Genomic DNA, 20,718 nt, shown 5'->3' with positions numbered 1-20,718 from the left:
TACATTAGCAAGAACACTAGATGGCAGCACTATTTCCTGTCATGTAGTACTAATGTTATACATTAGCAAGAGCACTAGATGGCAGCACTATTTCATGTCATGTAGTACTAATGTTATACATTAGCAAGAGCACTAGAGGGCAGCACTATTTCCTGTCATGTAGTACTAATGTTATACATTAGCAAGAGCACTAGAGGGCAGCACTATTTCCTGTCATGTAGTACTAATGTTATACATTAGCAAGAGCACTAGAGGGCAGCACTATTTCCTGTCATGTAGTACTAATGTTATACATTAGCAAGAGCACTACATGGCAGCACTATTTCCTGTCATGTAGTACTAATGTTATACATTAGCAAGAGCACTAGAGGGCAGCACTATTTCCTGTCATGTAGTACTAATGTTATACATTAGCAAGAGCACTAGAGGGCAGCACTATTTCCTGTCATGTAGTACTAATGTTATACATTTGCAAGATCACTAGAGGGCAGCATTATATCCTGTCATGTAGTACTATTGTTATACATTAGCAAGAGCACTAGAGGGCAGCACTATTTCCTGTCATGTAGTACTAATGTTATACATTAGCAAGAGCACTAGAGGGCAGCACTATTTCCTGTCATGTAGTACTAATGTTATACATTAGCAAGAGCACTAGATGGCAGCACTATTTCCTGTCATGTAGTACTAATATTATACATTAGCAAGAGCACTAGAGGGCAGCACTATTTCCTGTCATGTAGTGCCAATGTTATACATTAGCAAGAGCACTAGATGGCAGCACTATTTCCTGTCATTTAGTACTAATGTTATACATTAGCAAGAGCACTAGAGGGCAGCACTATTTCCTGTCATGTAGTGCTAATGTTATACATTAGCAAGAGCACTAGATGGCAGCACTATTTCCTGTCATGTAGTACTAATGTTATACATTAGCAAGATCACTAGATGGCAGCACTATTTCCTGTCATGTAGTGCTAATGTTATACATTAGCAAGAGCACTAGATGGCAGTACTATTTCCTGTCATGTAGTACTAATCTTATACATTAGCAAGAGCACTAGATGGCAGCACTATTTCCTGTCATGTAGTACTAATGTTATACATTAGCAAGAGCACTAGAGGGCAGCACTATTTCCTGTCATGTAGTACTAATGTTATACATTAGCAAGAGCACTAGATGGCAGCACTATTTCCTGTCATTTAGTACTAATGTTATACATTAGCAAGAGCACTAGATGGCAACACTATTTCCTGTCATGTAGTACTAATGTTATACATTAGCAAGAGCACAAGATGGTAGCACTATTTCCTGTCATGTAGTACTAATGTTATACAGTAGCAAGAGCATTAGATGGCAGCATGATTTCCTGTCATGTAGTACTAATGTTATACATTAGCAAGAGCACTAGATGGCAGCACTTTTTCCTGTCATGTAGTACTAATGTTATACATTAGCAAGAGCACTAGATGGCAGCACTATTTCCTGTAATGTAGTACTAATGTTATACATTAGCAAGAGCACTAGAGGGCAGCACTATTTCCTGTCATGTAGTACTAATGTTATACATTAGCAAGAGCAATAGATGGCAGCACTATTTCCTGTCATGTAGTATTAATGTTATACATTAGCAAGAGCACTAGAGGGCAGCACTATTTCCTGTCATGTAGTGCTAATGTTATACATTAGCAAGAGCACTAGATGGGAGCACTATTTCATGTCATGTAGTACTAATGTTATACATTAGCAAGAGCACTAGATGGCAGCACTATTTCCTGTCATGTAGTACTATTATACATTAGCAGGAGCACTAGATGGCAGCACTATTTCCTGTCATGTAGTACTAATGTTATACATTAGCAAGATCACTAGATGGCAGCACTATTTCCTGTCATGTAGTACTAATGTTATACATTAGCAAGAGCACTAGATGGCAGCACTATTTCCTGTCATGTAGTACTGTTATACATTAGCAAGAGCACTAGATGGCAGCACTATTTCCTGCCATGTAGTACTAATGTTATACATTAGCAAGAGCACTAGATGGCAGCACTATTTCCTGTCATGTAGTACTAATGTTATACATTAGCAAGAGCACTACATGGCAGCACTATTTCCTGTCATGTAGTACTAATGTTATACATTAGCAAGAGCACTAGAGGGCAGCACTATTTCCTGTCATGTAGTACTAATGTTATACATTAGCAAGAGCACTAGAGGGCAGCACTATTTCCTGTCATGTAGTACTAATGTTATACATTTGCAAGATCACTAGAGGGCAGCATTATATCCTGTCATGTAGTACTATTGTTATACATTAGCAAGAGCACTAGAGGGCAGCACTATTTCCTGTCATGTAGTACTAATGTTATACATTAGCAAGAGCACTAGAGGGCAGCACTATTTCCTGTCATGTAGTACTAATGTTATACATTAGCAAGAGCACTAGATGGCAGCACTATTTCCTGTCATGTAGTACTAATATTATACATTAGCAAGAGCACTAGAGGGCAGCACTATTTCCTGTCATGTAGTGCCAATGTTATACATTAGCAAGAGCACTAGATGGCAGCACTATTTCCTGTCATGTAGTACTAATGTTATACATTAGCAAGAGCACTAGAGGGCAGCACTATTTCCTGTCATGTAGTGCTAATGTTATACATTAGCAAGAGCACTAGATGGCAGCACTATTTCCTGTCATGTAGTACTAATGTTATACATTAGCAAGATCACTAGATGGCAGCACTATTTCCTGTCATGTAGTGCTAATGTTATACATTAGCAAGAGCACTAGATGGCAGTACTATTTCCTGTCATGTAGTACTAATCTTATACATTAGCAAGAGCACTAGATGGCAGCACTATTTCCTGTCATGTAGTACTAATGTTATACATTAGCAAGAGCGCTAGAGGGCAGCACTATTTCCTGTCATGTAGTACTAATGTTATACATTAGCAAGAGCACTAGATGGCAGCACTATTTCCTGTCATTTAGTACTAATGTTATACATTAGCAAGAGCACTAGATGGCAACACTATTTCCTGTCATGTAGTACTAATGTTATACATTAGCAAGAGCACAAGATGGTAGCACTATTTCCTGTCATGTAGTACTAATGTTATACAGTAGCAAGAGCATTAGATGGCAGCATGATTTCCTGTCATGTAGTACTAATGTTATACATTAGCAAGAGCACTAGATGGCAGCACTTTTTCCTGTCATGTAGTACTAATGTTATACATTAGCAAGAGCACTAGATGGCAGCACTATTTCCTGTAATGTAGTACTAATGTTATACATTAGCAAGAGCACTAGAGGGCAGCACTATTTCCTGTCATGTAGTACTAATGTTATACATTAGCAAGAGCAATAGATGGCAGCACTATTTCCTGTCATGTAGTATTAATGTTATACATTAGCAAGAGCACTAGAGGGCAGCACTATTTCCTGTCATGTAGTGCTAATGTTATACATTAGCAAGAGCACTAGATGGGAGCACTATTTCATGTCATGTAGTACTAATGTTATACATTAGCAAGAGCACTAGATGGCAGCACTATTTCCTGTCATGTAGTACTATTATACTTTAGCAGGAGCACTAGATGGCAGCACTATTTCCTGTCATGTAGTACTAATGTTATACATTAGCAAGATCACTAGATGGCAGCACTATTTCCTGTCATGTAGTACTAATGTTATACATTAGCAAGAGCACTAGATGGCAGCACTATTTCCTGTCATGTAGTACTGTTATACATTAGCAAGAGCACTAGATGGCAGCACTATTTCCTGCCATGTAGTACTAATGTTATACATTAGCAAGAGCACTAGATGGCAGCACTATTTCCTGTCATGTAGCACTGTTATACAGTAGCAAAAGCACTAGATGGCAGCACTATTTCCTGTCATGTAGTACTAATGTTATACATTAGCAAGAGCACTAGATGGCAGCACTATTTCCTGTCATGTAGTACTGTTATACATTAGCAAGAGCACTAGATGGCAGCACTATTTCCTGTCATGTAGTACTAATGTTATACATTAGCAAGAGCACTAGATGGCAGCACTATTTCCTGTCATGTAGTACTAATGTTATCCATTTACAAGAGCACTAGAGGGCAGCACTATTTACTGTCATGCAGTACTAATGTTATCCATTTACAAGAGCACTAGAGGGCAGCACTATTTACTGTCATGCAGTACTAATGTTATCCATTTACAAGAGCACTAGAGGGCAGCACTATTTCCTGTCATGCAGTACTAATGTTATCCATTTACAAGAGCACTAGAGGGCAGCACTATTTCCTGTCATGCAGTACTAATGTTATACATTAGCAAGAGCACTAGAGGGCAGCACTATTTCCTGTCATGCAGTATACTAATGTTATCCATTTACAAGAGCACTAGAGGGCAGCACTATTTCCTGTCATGGAGTACTAATGTTATCCATTTACAAGAGCACTAGAGGGCAGCACTATTTCCTGTCATGCAGTACTAATGTTATACATTAGCAAGAGCACTAGAGGGCAGCACTATTTCCTGTCATGTAGTACTAATGTTATACATTAGCAAGAGCCCTAGATGGCAGCACTATTTCCTGTCATGTAGTAATAATGTTATACATTAGCAAGAGCGCTAGATGGCAGCACTATTTCCTGTCATGTAGTACTAATATTATACATTAGCAAGAGCACTAGATGGCAGCACTATTTCCTGCCATGTAGTACTAATGTTATACATTAGCAAGAGCACTAGATGGCAGCACTATTTCCTGTCATGTAGCACTGTTATACAGTAGCAAAAGCACTAGATGGCAGCACTATTTCCTGTCATGTAGTACTAATGTTATACATTAGCAAGAGCACTAGATGGCAGCACTATTTCCTGCCATGTAGTACTAATGTTATACATTAGCAAGAGCACTAGATGGCAGCACTATTTCCTGTCATGTAGCACTGTTATACAGTAGCAAAAGCACTAGATGGCAGCACTATTTCCTGTCATGTAGTACTAATGTTATACATTAGTAAGAGCACTAGATGGCAGCACTATTTCCTGTCATGTAGTACTGTTATACATTAGCAAGAGCACTAGATGGCAGCACTATTTCCTGTCATGTAGTACTAATGTTATACATTAGCAAGAGCACTAGATGGCAGCACTATTTCCTGTCATGTAGTACTAATGTTATCCATTTACAAGAGCACTAGAGGGCAGCACTATTTCCTGTCATGCAGTACTAATGTTATCCATTTACAAGAGCACTAGAGGGCAGCACTATTTCCTGTCATGCAGTACTAATGTTATCCATTTACAAGAGCACTAGAGGGCAGCACTATTTCCTGTCATGCAGTACTAATGTTATACATTAGCAAGAGCACTAGAGGGCAGCACTATTTCCTGTCATGCAGTATACTAATGTTATCCATTTACAAGAGCACTAGAGGGCAGCACTATTTCCTGTCATGGAGTACTAATGTTATCCATTTACAAGAGCACTAGAGGGCAGCACTATTTCCTGTCATGCAGTACTAATGTTATACATTAGCAAGAGCGCTAGAGGGCAGCACTATTTCCTGTCATGTAGTACTAATGTTATACATTAGCAAGAGCCCTAGATGGCAGCGCTATTTCCTGTCATGTAGTACTAATGTTATACATTAGCAAGAGCGCTAGATGGCAGCACTATTTCCTGTCATGTAGTACTAATATTATACATTAGCAAGAGCACTAGAGGGCAGCACTATTTCCTGTCATGTAGTACTAATGTTATACATTAACAAGAGCACTAGATGGCAGCACTATTTCCTGTCATGTAGTACTAATGTTATACATTAACAAGAGCACTAGAGGGCAGCACTATTTCCTGTCATGTAGTACTAATGTTATACATTAGCAAGAGCACTAGATGGCAGCACTATTTCCTGTCATGTAGTACTAATGTTATACATTAGCAAGAGCACTAGATGGCAGCACTATTTCCTGCCATGTAGTCCTATAGACACCTACCTAGGCATTTCTTCAACAAAGAATTACATGGGAACAAAGCAAATTTGATAATAGAAGTCAATTGGAAACTTTTTTAAATCATAAAGTAATTTTTGGGTGTTTCATATCCCTTTAACGCCTAGGTATCTGTGATGCTGGCCCAGTAAACTGTGTCCCTGAAAAATACTCTGGTCATGTTTTTTGGAAGGAGAGCCGCACGACTCCTCTTTGTGCATCGTCTATAACAGGCACTGCAGCACTTCCCCAGAAGGTTGTTGCACAGCAGCCAGTATCAGTGCCTCTCACCCCTTTTCTTTCTATCAAAACCAAATTTTGGGTAGATTACAAGTGGAGTGTGAATTTACTGCGCGCCCATATACGTGCAAATTCGCCTGTTTACGGGCGTGTGATAAATAACCAGTCATTACAAGTGGCTGGGTATTGCTAACGCGAGCTTGCGGTAGCAATTAGTGCTCATAAAATTAACCAGAGATCACATATCTGGTTAATTTTCAAAAAGTGCCCTAATTGGCCCCAAATTAAAAAGTATTTTTGTTTTTTATTTAAAAATAAAAGTAGCATTTTTAAAAAATAGATAAAAAATAACTGCACAAAGCAGTTTTTAGGGGTTAAATCTGGTGGGTGTGGGGTGTTAGAAAAAAAACTGCACTGAAAAGTGCCTTTACATTGCAGTCTATGTGTGTTCACCGTAAATATATATGTATATTCTTATATACATATATATCTATGTGTATATACACATATACACATATTAACATATAAATATATATGGGTGATAGGGGAAACCAGACGTGGACTCCTTGCCCAGTGTGCTTAGAGGAATGTGGCTGCACCTCACTGACGAGGCCCATAGGAGACCGAAACGATCGTCTGGGGTTGTCATGTTCCTTGTTCAGAGGAGAATTGCCTGGTATTTCGGGGCTGGACTGACCTTACTTGGCGGGATCAGACTGATATACTTCAGGAAAGTTTTCTTCTGTGAAAAGCACACTGGTCTAAAAGAGGCTGCTTCCGGGTGGTAAATCGCCATAGAACAAGCCACTGAGCTGTTGTTCGTTCCTGGTAGAGCGCTTCTCTCTTTGTATGTATATACACATATTAACATATATGTATATAATTATATACATGTCATGTATATTTAAATACAGTAAAGGGTGGGGGAGGGGCTAGAGAATTAGTTAACAGGGAACCAATATATTATTATTACATATAAGGTCAATCTTATGACATTGAAATTGGATTGCCTGCCACAGATATAGAGCAAAAAAAGCAGAACACAAGTAACAAAGTAATTGTAATAGGATATACAATTGTATATAGTATGCTCTTATCTGTGTTCCAGTTTAAAGCTCTGCCCTAAAGATCACAGTCAGTATTTAAATGATAAATTCCATACATTCATACTTAAATCTTTATTAAAAAAAATGTAAAAAGAAAAAATGAAAAAAAAGCTGCCACACATACAATAGCTTAAGCTAACGTTAAAAACACTGAGCCCAGTTGTGGTTTAAATTCCCATATGATTTTTAGAACTCAGATTAGAAATTTAAATTGTATTAGCCAGCAGTAACATAATAGTTCTAAATAAAGCCCTTACAATCCGAGGGAAATAATTAAATGATCCTTATTTTTACCAGTATACTGCTCAGCTTGTGACTAAAATGAGTTTACCACTGAATTATTATTAACAACGAGGCTTAGCTAATTAAAACAAAGGAGAGACAAAGCTTCTCCACGAGGACCCCTGACGCGCGTTTCACAAAAAACGCTTCCCTCTTCGCTGTGTCTCACGGCATGAGAACGAGGCTCCCGTTGGAGCCTATGGAAGTGCGCTCTCGTGAGCGCAAAGCTTCCGTGACCTTGCGTTCGCATTGCACCTAGCTTGTAATACCAGCGCAGATTTGCGTGCGCTGGTATTACTGAGTGGAGCGCAAATATTGCGTTCATAAAAGCGATATTTTGTGTCCAGTCATAATACCATAAGAGAAGTGTACTGTGCTCTGCTGACAAAGGCCCTTACAGGTGATAATCAGAAATCATTATAGCAGTTCTAGGCAAAAGGACTTTGCAGTAGGATTTAACTTCCTTGTTTGCAATGGTGTGTTGAAAGAGTTAAAACATTGCTACAGGGATGTCTGGGCAATCAATGAGTTAAAGAGACAAAAAAACATGTTAGGATTGTAATATAAAAAGTTTAATTAAGTGTAATAAAACAACTTTGCATTCTACTTTTATTATTCATTTTGCCCCCTTTTCCTGTAATTTAAAGCGACAGTTAAGTCCCAAAAAACCTTTTAGGATTTAAATAGGGAATGTAATTTTTAACAACTTTCCAATTTTATTTTATCACCAATTTAGCTTTGTTCTCCTTGTATTCTTAGTTGAAAGCTAAACCTAGGAGGTTCATATGCTAATTTCTTAGACTTTGAAGACTGCCTCTAATCTGAATGCATTTTGACCACTAGAGGGCATTAGTTCATGTGTTTCATATAGATAACATTGAGCTCATGCATGTGATGTTACCCTGGAGTAAGCACTGATTGGCTAAAATGCAAGTCTGTCAAAAGAACTGAAATAAGGGGGCAGTCTGCAGAGGCTTAGATACAAGGTAATAGAAATTTGTATTGTTTAAAAAGATAGATAATCCGCTTTATTAGCCATTCTCTAGCTTTGCATAACCAACACGGTTATATTAATACACTCTTTACCTCTGTGATTACATTGTCTCTAAGCCTCTGCAGACTGCCCCCTTATCTCAGTTCTTTTAACAAACAGGCATTTTAGCCAATCAGTGCTGACTCATAAATAACAATCACGGAAGTGAGCACAATGTTATCTATATGGCACACATGAACTAGAAGTATCTAAGATAAGATGAGAGGTGGCATCTAATGGCTTAGAAAATAGCAAATGAGCCTACCTAAGTTTATTCTTCAACAATGTACACTAAAAGAACAAAGCAAATTTGTTGACAAAAGTAAATTGAATAGTTGAAAAAAACTTGCACATCCTATAAATTATGAATTGAACTGTTCCTTTATATAGAGATACTTAACACAGACAGTTACTATATCATGCAATATTTTACAACAGGCATTATTAGATAGATTAACCATATACTTCCATTCTCTAAAATTGGTATTACCAATAAGAAGAAATTATATGTATGTAACGCTGGCACTAGGTATTTCTCTGCCCTTATGTATCTTGCAGTTCCCCCAATTTATTTATTTTTACCATCTTGATAACTTATATGACCCATATAATATATTGAGGATACTCAAATTCCAAATCCTTATCTTTGGCCAAATAGATCTTAAAGACTCTGTTAAATAGAACTTTATAACATGCAAAGCACCTATGGGACTTTGTATTTACATATGCAAATCTATGTAAAGTTATGCAAATTATTCAGTACTTTAGTCACTTAAGTAAATTAAAGAGTGCGCAGATAGTTCTATTTTCAGGTTGTTGTATTTTATTTCTTACTGTAGAGAGGGGATTGCAAGGAGGTAACCAGTATTTTAAGACAGAAAAAGTTAATTGATAGTTGTTATTGTAAATATTCAATTAGTGGGATTTGTTAGGTATAGTTATGTTGTGTATGACTGCTAAAGTGTTTAAAATACAGGTGTATTAATCACAGGTTGTTAGTAAGGTAATTGGTCAGTGATCTTTTGATTATTGGTAATCTCTAAGGCTGGAGATTTTACAGATACCAATTGTAATGATTTGTGATTGTTAGATTACTGAAGGATCGACCATGGAGTGACTGATGGCCTCTGAGTACTGTATATATATATATATATATATATATAGGTTTCATATGTAAATAAAAAACAAGCAAAGGTTTTATTTATGTTTAAATGGAGTGATAGCAAGAATTCTCTGGTATATTGAGTAAGTTTTTCTCTAAACTTCCTGGTCTTTAAAGGGACAGTAAGTCATAATTAGACATTCTTGTTTCAGACAGAGCATACAATTTTAAACAACTTTTCAGTTTACTTATATTATTTAATTTGCTTCTTTCTCTTGTTATCCTTTGCTGAAAGGTTTATCTAGGTAAGCTCAGGAGCAGCAAAGAACCTAGGTTCTAGCTGCTGATTGGTGGCTGCATATATATATATATATATATATATATATATATATATATATACCAATTGTCATTGGCTCACCCATGTGGTCAGTTAGAAACCAGCAGTGCATTGCTGCTCCTTCAACAAATGATACCAAGAGAATGAAACAAATTGGAACTGGAAAGCTGTTTAAAATTGTAAGTTCTACCTAAATCATGAAAGAAAAATGTTGTGTTTCATGTCCCTTTAACCTTTTAAAGCCGTTATGCCGTTCCATTCCGTCATAATTAGACTGGGCTTTAAAGCCGTTATGACGGAATGGAACGTCATAACTAACGGCTGTCCTGAAGCCTTCTGTGCTTCAGGGATTTAATCGCGGTCTGGAGGGCGTTCCTAGGATTGTAGGGACGCCCCCCAGATGCGATCCAATAATTGAAATCTCGCGATCGTATGCACGATCGCGTAGTTTCAATTTGTCTACATCGGAACAGTTGTTCCGATGTAGGCACTTTAACCCTGTCACGAAAGGGTTAAGGGGTTAAATCACCACTGTGAATGTGGGCTGCAGCAGTGATAAAAAGGGACATGAAGCATAAACATTTTTCTTTCATGATTTAGGTAGAACTTACAATTTTAAACAACTTTCCAAATTACCTCTGTTATTTAATTTGCTTTGTCCCCCGTTTCACCCCCTGATGGCGGCCCTGCATAAAAGTATGGGTTTTAACCCCTGAAAAGGGATTAAAAACATAGTTAAAGTCTGCTCTAGAGCAGCAATTAAATATTGGTAACTAACGAAACATATTTGGTGAGCCAATTACATGAGACAAATGTGTGCGGCCATCAATCACCAGCTAGCTCCCAGTAGTGCACTGCTGCTGCTAAGGATATTTACATATGATTTTCAACAAAGGATACCAAGAGAAGTAAATTTGATAACAGTAATTACTAGTGATGCACCGAAATGGAAATTCTGGACCGAAACCGAATCCGAAAATCCGGGATGCACTTGGCCGAAAACCGATACCGAAAATGTATTTTTTCAAATTTAATTTTTTTTAGTTTTTTTTGCATAATTAGAGCCAATAAAAAAAGCCCACACTTTTATTGAAAGTAACACACTAACATTGGACAAAAATATTTTAAAACAATAATATGCTACACAATAATTTTACCAAGAAAAAAACAGGCAAAAAATAATGCCATTTTCGGCCAAAATGTTTCTGCAACCAAACGTTTGGTGCATCCCTACTTAAAACAATTATAAATATCAATACACTGTATTATTCTTCTTTTAGTTCTATGTAACAGAATCATATTTAACAGTTTTATTTTACCAATTATCCAAATAAAGTATAGTCCTAGAAAACTCATTATATGCAGAACAGTAAGTCAAGTAATAAACTTAAACAGCAGCTCTAGGCTAGCATAAAATTTGAAACATGCTACACAATAATTTTACCGAAAATAACAGGCAAAAAACCCGAAAACCGAAATAGCCAAAAATGCCATTTTCGGCCGAAACTTTCTGCGGCCGAAATTTCGGTGCATCCCTAGTAATTACTGACCTTCCTCTATGATCGTCCCTCCCACTATAATGTTTTGAGATATATACACACCCTCCCCACATCTATATATATATATACACACACATCTATCTCTCTCTCTATATATATACACACACATCTATCTCTCTCTCTCTCTATATATATATATACACACACATCTATCTCTCTCTCTATATATATATATATACACACACACATCTATCTCTCTCTCTCTCTATATATATATATATATACACACACATCTATCTCTCTCTCTATATATATACACACACATCTATCTCTCTCTCTCTCTATATATATATATATATATACACACACATCTATCTCTCTCTCTCTCTCTATATATATATACACACACACATCTATCTCTCTCTCTCTCTCTATATATATATATATACACACACATCTATCTCTCTCTCTCTCTCTATATATATATACACACATCTATCTCTCTCTCTATATATATATATATACACACACATCTATCTCTCTCTCTCTCTATATATATATACACACACACATCTATCTCTCTCTCTCTATATATATATATATACACACACATCTATCTCTCTCTCTCTCTATATATATATACACACACATCTATCTCTCTCTCTCTATATATACACACACATCTATCTCTCTCTCTCTCTATATATATACACACACATCTATCTCTCTCTCTCTATATATATATACACACACATCTATCTCTCTCTCTATATATATATATATATACACACACATCTATCTCTCTCTCTCTCTATATATATACACACACATCTATCTCTCTCTCTCTATATATATATATATACACACACATCTATCTCTCTCTCTATATATATATATATATATATACACACACATCTATCTCTCTCTCCCTATATATATATATATATATACATATATATATATACACACACACATACATAAATTATACACACTGTTGCATATATATGAGGTCTTTGGCAGGGGCCCAAAGACGCTACTTCCCTGTATGTTCTGGAAAAATAAGAGTTAAATTATCTACAGACTGATTTGTAATCAGGTAATTTTACTCATACAGTGCGAGTCAGTGATATATACAACACTGTAAAGCACTTTCACTGGAGCCGAAATAGTATACATGCTGTCCAATGTCCAAGTGGCGAATTTAATATATAGAACGCCTTGCCTATAGTGCGCATGCGTAACTCGATAATAAAGCGCAGGTGCTAATTACCTGACGAATGAGCGCGCCGACCGTCCGCCCACTCACAAACAAACAAACAGCCAACCAGGTAGCTTCCTGCGTCCTGTTACTTCCGGATCCAAAGTTCTCCCGTTGCCAGCCATTACTGTGACGTCACTGACGCCAAGGTTACAATAGCCCGTACAAAAATAAAGTTTGATCCACCATGTTTTATTAGGGCACATTTTAAAGCGAGAATTTAGAGCAATTACACGCAAGCATAACATTTATTGACATGCACAGCACTAATGTCTGCTTTATTTTAAAAAAGCACTGTCTGAGAACATCAATGTATCCGCTGTATCCAAAAGGAACATTTGCAAGTCCTGATGGGAATTGTAGTCTTCCGGTTGAGCCGTAGCCCAGAATAAATACAAACAGTGCACAACTATAATCATTTTTTGTTTTGTTTCAGCAGAGTTTGGATTATACTGAGCCAGAATCAATATATTTATACTATTATATAATTACTGGGAAGGCTTGTGTAAAGGCAGAATAAACATATTTATCATTGAAAATATAAATAAGATAATAGTAAGGCTGTATGTAGGTATCTGATTTTGGTGGGCAGATCTAACCTCATTTTATAGAAATGGTTATGGGTCAAGAGGTTACAATTTAAAATAAACAAAAATAACCAAATCTTTATAACATAAAATATGTTATTTTTTAATTCAGGACACTCAATAATTTAGAAGCTATATATTTTAAAGGGATATGAAACCCCCACAAATTTTTATTTCATGATTCAGATAGAGCATGTGATTGTAAACAACTTTCTAATTTATTTATATTATCAATTTATCTTTGTGCTCATGGTATCTTTTGTTGAAAAACAGGGATGTATGGTTAGGAGTTGACCCATATCTGGAACACTATATGGCAGCAGTTTTGCAAAAATTTTATCCATTTGCAAGGGCACTAGATGGTAGCACTATTTATTGGTGCTCCAGATGCCTACCTAGGTATATCTTCAACACCTATTATCAAATTTGCTTTATTCCCCTGATATTGTAAGTAAATTGGAGATTTTTTTTCTCTAAATGGTGAATGTTGTGCTCTGTCTGAATCACAAAAGAAAAGTGTTAGGTTTCAAATCCCTTTCATAGAAAATTATGTTACTACCTATCTGCTTATGTATCCCATCTGAGAGTCAAATGGAATCCCTTTCTAATATTATCACTGTATATAGGGGACCAATAAGGTTGCTGCATAGGTGAGGTTAGGATTGCCACCTTTTACCCAGAAGATTCCTGGACACTTTCTAAATGGGGGTGGAAGGGGCGTGGCTTGGGTGTGGCTTGGGGCATGGCTTCTTGCGGCCTCAAATTCAATATTAAATTTATATATATATATATATATATATATATATATATATATATATATATATATATATATATATATATATATATATATATAACACTAAAGGAGACTGCACTCCAAGACCGGACCGGGTATACATCCAATGAATCAGCAACATCCCAAGTCCTGGGTGCTTAAATAGCACTCCCAAAAAGCTGTGCTGTCACCAGAGTCACAGGCAGTTAACCCCAGTCCGGAATGGGTGCAAGAAACATAGGGGGATTACAAACAAATAATAATACAACACATAGAGACACCCAACAATCACTAGCTAGCTCACAGCTAAGATAAAATCACAACTGGAAAGGTTAGTTACTGCATCTGGCCAAATGGGAAAAGCTCAGGCACCACGTCAAGGTCCTTTCCACTGCCTGAGTCCCTAACACAGCCACACAATGTGAGCTCACAAAGCCATACAAACTGAGAACAAAGGAGGGGTGCACAGGTATATGTAATCACCCAGAGAAATACAAAACACGGAATGAGACTTCACTCCAAGACCGGACCGGGTACACATCCAATGATTCAGCAACATCCCAGCCCTGGGTGCTTAAATAGCACTCCCAAAAAGCTGTGCTGTCACCAGAGTCACAGGTAGTTAACCCCAGTCTGGAATGGGTGCAAGAAACATAGGGGGATTACAAACAAATAATAATACAACACATAGAGACACCCAGCACTCACCAGCTAGCTCACAGCTAAGATAAAATCACAACTGGAAAGGTTAGTTACCGCATCTGGCCAAATGGGAAAAGCTCAGGCACCACGTCAAGGTCCTTTCCACTGCCTGAGTCCCTAACACAGCCACACAATGCGAGCTCACAAAACACGGAAGGAGACTTCACTCCAAGACTGGACCGGGTACACATCCAATGACTCAGCAACATCCCAGCCCTGGGTGCTTAAATAGCACTCCCAAAAAGCTGTGCTGTCACCAGAGTCACAGGTAGTTAACCCCAGTCTGGAATGGGTGCAAGAAACATAGGGGGATTACAAACAAATAATAATACAACACATAGAGACACCCAGCACTCACCAGCTAGCTCACAGCTAAGATAAAATCACAACTGGAAAGGTTAGTTACCGCATCTGGCCAAATGGGAAAAGCTCAGGCACCACGTCAAGGTCCTTTCCACTGCCTGAGTCCCTAACACAGCCACACAATGCAAGCTCACAAAGCCATACAAACTGAGAACAAAGGAGGGGTGCACAGGTATATGTAATCACCCAGAGAAATACAAAACACGGAAGGAGACTGCACTCCAATACCGGACCGGGTATACATCCAATGACTCAGCAACATCCCAGTCCTGGGTGCTTAAATAGCACTCCCAAAAAGCTGTGCTGTCACCAGAGTCACAGGCAGTTAACCCCAGTCCGGAATGGGTGCAAGAAACATAGGGGGATTACAAACAAATAATAATACAACACATAGAGACACCCAGCACTCACCAGCTAGCTCACAGCTAAGATAAAATCACAACTGGAAAGGTTAGTTACCGCATCTGGCCAAATGGGAAAAGCTCAGGCACCACGTCAAGGTCCTTTCCACTGCCTGAGTCCCTAACACAGCCACACAATGTGAGCTCACAAAGCCATACAAACTGAGAACAAAGGAGGGGTGCACAGGTATATGTAATCACCCAGAGAAATACAAAACACGGAATGAGACTTCACTCCAAGACCGGACCGGGTACACATCCAATGATTCAGCAACATCCCAGCCCTGGGTGCTTAAATAGCACTCCCAAAAAGCTGTGCTGTCACCAGAGTCACAGGCAGTTAACCCCAGTCCGGAATGGGTGCAGGAAACATAGGGGGATTACAAACAAATAATAATACAACACATAGAGACACCCAGCACTCACCAGCTAGCTCACAGCTAAGATAAAATCACAACTGGAAAGGTTAGTTACCGCATCTGGCCAAATGGGAAAAGGTCAGGCACCACGTCAAGGTGAATGCTGGGTGCTGGGTGTCTCTATGTGTTGTATTATTATTTGTTTGTAATCCCCCTATGTTTCTTGCACCCATTCCGGACTGGGGTTAACTGCCTGTGACTCTGGTGACAGCACAGCTTTTTGGGAGTGCTATTTAAGCACCCAGGGCTGGGATGTTGCTGAGTCATGGGATGTGTACCCGGTCCGGTCTTGGAGTGCAGTCTCCTTCCGTGTTTTGTATTTCTCTGGGTGATTACATATACCTGTGCACCCCTCCTTTGTTCTCAGTTTGTATGGCTTTGTGAGCTCGCATTGTGTGGCTGTGTTAGGGACTCAGGCAGTGGAAAGGACCTTGACGTCGTGCCTGAGCTTTTCCCATTTGGCCAGATGCGGTAACTAACCTTTCCAGTTGTGATTTTATCTTAGCTGTGAGCTAGCTGGTGAGTGCTGGGTGTCTCTATGTGTTATATATATATATATATATATATATGTTACAGTGGGGGAAAAAAGTATTTAGTCAGCCACCAATTGTGCAGGTTCTCCCACTTAAGAAGATGAGAGAGGCCTGTAACTTTCATCATAGGTATACCTCAACTATGAGAGACAACATGTGGAAACAAATCCAGACAATCACATTGTCTGATTTGGAAAGAATTTATTTGCAAATTATGGTGGAAAATAAGTATTTGGTCAATATCAAAAGTTCATCTCAATACTTTGTTATATATCCTTTGTTGGCAATGACAGAGGTCAAACGTTTTCTGTAAGTCTTCACAAGGTTGTCACACACTGTTGCTGGTATGTTGGCCCATTCCTGCATGCAGATCTCCTCTAGAGCAGTGATGTTTTGGGGCTGTCGCTGGGCAACACAAACTTTCAACTCCCTCCAAAGGTTTTCTATGGGGTTGAGATCTGGAGACTGGCTAGGCCACTCCAGGACCTTGAAATGCTTCTTACGAAGCCACTCCTTCGTTGCCCGGGCAGTGTGTTTGGGATCATTGTCATGCTGAAAGACCCAGCCACGTTTCATCTTCAATGCCCTTGCTGATGGAAGGAGGTTTGCACTCAAAATCTCACGATACATGGCCCCATTCATTCTTTCATGTACACGGATCAGTCGTCCTGTTCCCTTTGCAGAGAAACAGCCCCAAAGCATGATGTTGCCACCCCCATGCTTCACAGTAGGTATGGTGTTCTCTCTCCTCCAAACACAACAAGTTGTGTTTCTACCAAACAGTTCTACTTTGGTTTCATCTGACCATATGACATTCTCCCAATCTGCTTCTGGATCATCCAAATGCTCTCTAGCATACTTCAGACGGGCCCGGACATGTACTGGTTTAAGCAGGGGGACACGACTGGCACTGCAGGATCTGAGTCCCTGGCGGCGTAGTGTGTTACTGATGGTAGCCTTTGTTATGTTGGTCCCAGCTCTCTGCAGGTCATTCACTAGGTCCCCCCGTGTGGTTCTGGGATGTTTGCTTACCATTTTTGTGATCATTTTGACCCCACGGGGTGAGATATTGCGTGGAGCCCCAGATCAAGGGAGATTATCAGTGGTCTTGTATGTCTTCCATTTTCTAATTATTGCTCCCACAGTTGATTTCTTCACACCAAGCTGATTGCCTATTGCAGATTCAGTCTTCCCAGCCTGGTGCAGGTCTACAATTTTGTTTCTGGTGTCCTTCGACAGCTCTTTGGTCTTCACCATAGTGGAGTTTGGAGTGTGACTGTTTGAGGTTGTGGACAGGTGTCTTTTATACTGATAACAAGTTCAAACAGGTGCCATTAATATAGGTAATGAGTGGAGGACAGAGGAGCCTCTTAAATAAGAAGATACAGGTCTGTGAGAGCCAGAAATCTTGCTTGTTTGTAGGTGACCAAATACTTATTTTCCACCATAATTTGCAAATAAATTCTTTCCAAATCAGACAATGTGATTGTCTGGATTTGTTTCCACATTTTGTCTCTCATAGTTGAGGTATACCTATGATGAAAATTACAGGCCTCTCTCATCTTCTTAAGTGGGAGAACTTGCACAATTGGTGGCTGACTAAATACTTTTTCCCCCACTGTATATACATATATAATATGCATATTATATATATTATGTATATATATATATATATATATATATATATATATATATATATATATATATATATATATATATATATATATATATTATATATATGTATAATATATATATATATATATGTGTATAATATATATATATACTGTATATATGTATAATATATATATATATATATATATATATATATATATATATATATATATATATATACTGTATATATATAATATATATATATATAAATAAAATATATGTGTATATATGTATACAGACATCCCAACTCTCCCTGAAGTTCAGGGAGTCTCCCTGATTGTAATAGTGACTCCCTGATGCCAGCAAATGCAATGGAATCTCCCTGAAACTCCAAGTACCATGATCCAATGTGGCCCAAATCCGGAAATGTGTTTTTTTAAGGAATGCCTTTAGTTGCTGTGACGTTATAGAACCCTCAAAGCATGCATCAGTAACCAAAAAGCCTGCTGATTTTAGTAAAATAAAAACACAAATGCTACCTTATTTGCTGCACATAGTTAAATTTCATATTCTAAAATATTTAAGCATTCAACAAGCGTACGATCACTGGAAAATAGGTTTGTTGTATGTGGTTGTGCAATAAAGCTACTGTTTTTAATGTGACTTTAGTGGGAAGCTACTTTAATGATAAGTCTCTATCTTATTTAGGGTTTCAATGTGTCCAATATATAAATGGATGGGATGGGATGGGATGGGATGGGAGGGGAGGGGGGGGGGGCGGCGCAGTAGCGGGTGAAGTCACCTCCCTGAAATGAGTTTTTGCAGGTTGGGATGTCTGATATCTATATTATTATAGTAAAGCTTAGTAAGTTGTGACTGATCCAATAATGACTTAAAATACTTGTAAACAGCACACTAAATGACAGTTTTCGGAGTAGGCTTACCATGCCCATCAACGTATAGAAAAAGGAAAGTCTCCAGCTGCTTGAAATTTAAAAGACCTTTATTCTCACATCAAAAATGCAGAGTCCTACAAATTATAGCAACGTTTCGAGCACACACTTATTCATGCGTGTATAAAGGCTAAGTGTGTGTCCGAAACGTTGCTGTAATTTGTTGGACCCTGCATTTGATGTGAGAATAAAGGTCTTTTAAATTTCAAGCAGCTGGAGACTTTCCTTTTTCTAAATAACAAAAATCTTCCCAGACTCTAATGGATATTTTTATGCCTACTAAAGTTTAAAGGACCACTAAATACAGCATACTTTTATCTATCTGTAAACCACAATCCACTGCTATGTATGAGGTTCTAGGAACCTCTGAAGCGTTAGTGAAACGTGTGTCATGGGACCCTCTAATGGAGTTAAGGGGTTAAATTTTTTAGTTACATTCAGTCAACCTGACACCAACCCTCCCAATACCAACTTATATATATACAATAACGACACAACACTCAGGGTTGGGAGAAAAAACCACCTCCCCAACAGGGGGAGGGGTTGCTTTATTAAATAAATAAATAACTATAATCCTGAATAACCACCAAGCTGGCAAGAAGATCTTGTCCTAATTAACCCTCTAAGGGGTGTGGCCGCCCTGGAAATGAGGACGCCCTCATTCCGCCTACATCTCCGCCCAAGGAAGATCGACCAGCGAGCCGACCTATCCCTAGCCCCTCGGCGACTAGGGTCCTACACGCCCACTGTACTTTCCTTCTATGATGTTACTGGCCAATTAGATTGTTATGCCACACCCCTTTCCGCCACACTTGGGAAAGCATGCTGCCATGCAAACCCCCACCTATCAATTTTAGGGTTAACGGAGTCTCCAATACTGGATAGTCAACGGTCCCCCAGCCAAAAGACTGTTAGTCCCGAAGGGAGACCCCATACTATCAATTAACGCCTTTGGGCTTACAAAGGTCCACATGACTATGTAGCCCCCTGCCAAAGGAAACTAAGCCAGCTGCTACGAACTGAAACTCCTCCATCTGCTACCGGACCTGTAAAAAATTAGACAACGAACAACTGCCAAACAGGGAGGGCTGGGAGGGAAGACAAAAAACAGGTTAGTGGTTTTACTTTCAGTTCTGCAGCTCTATTATTAGCTCTGAATCTCCACCCTCTCGAGCTCCCTCCCCCTGCTCTGCAGGGAGCACTTCCTATCTTTTTAACCCTATACCAGCTTTTCCTTCCTTACAAAAAATTACCCCTTAACTTGTTACATCCCTAATTAGGTATTCCACTTTCCTAAGGGGTTACATTTTTTAGTTACATTCAGTCAACCTGACACCAACCCTCCCAATACCAACTTATATATATACAATAACGACACAACACTCAGGGTTGGGAGAAAAAAACACCTCCCCAACAGGGGGAGGGGTTGCTTTATTAAATAAATAAATAACTATAATCCTGAATAACCACCAAGCTGGCAAGAAGATCTTGTCCTAATTAACCCTCTAAGGG

At 38.5% G+C, this 20,718-nt stretch overlaps 1 protein-coding gene across 2 annotated transcripts in view; it reads right to left on the bottom strand.

The window, feature by feature from the left end:
• NLRP12 (NLR family pyrin domain containing 12) overlaps window positions 1–13,000 on the bottom strand; it is a 183,120-nt gene extending 170,120 nt beyond the window's left edge. For both annotated transcript variants that reach the window (XM_053722015.1, XM_053722017.1), the window contains exon 1: window positions 12,878–13,000. The gene's annotated coding sequence lies outside the window, so the exon portion shown is untranslated. The remainder of the gene's footprint in view (window positions 1–12,877) is intronic.
• Window positions 13,001–20,718: the final 7,718 nt, after the last annotated feature.

This window comes from Bombina bombina, chromosome 7, assembly GCF_027579735.1.
Source record: "Bombina bombina isolate aBomBom1 chromosome 7, aBomBom1.pri, whole genome shotgun sequence".
Classification (NCBI taxonomy): domain Eukaryota; kingdom Metazoa; phylum Chordata; class Amphibia; order Anura; family Bombinatoridae; genus Bombina; species Bombina bombina.
The sequence above is the reverse complement of the archived record's forward strand: the minus strand, read 5'-3'. Positions and strand labels throughout refer to the sequence as shown.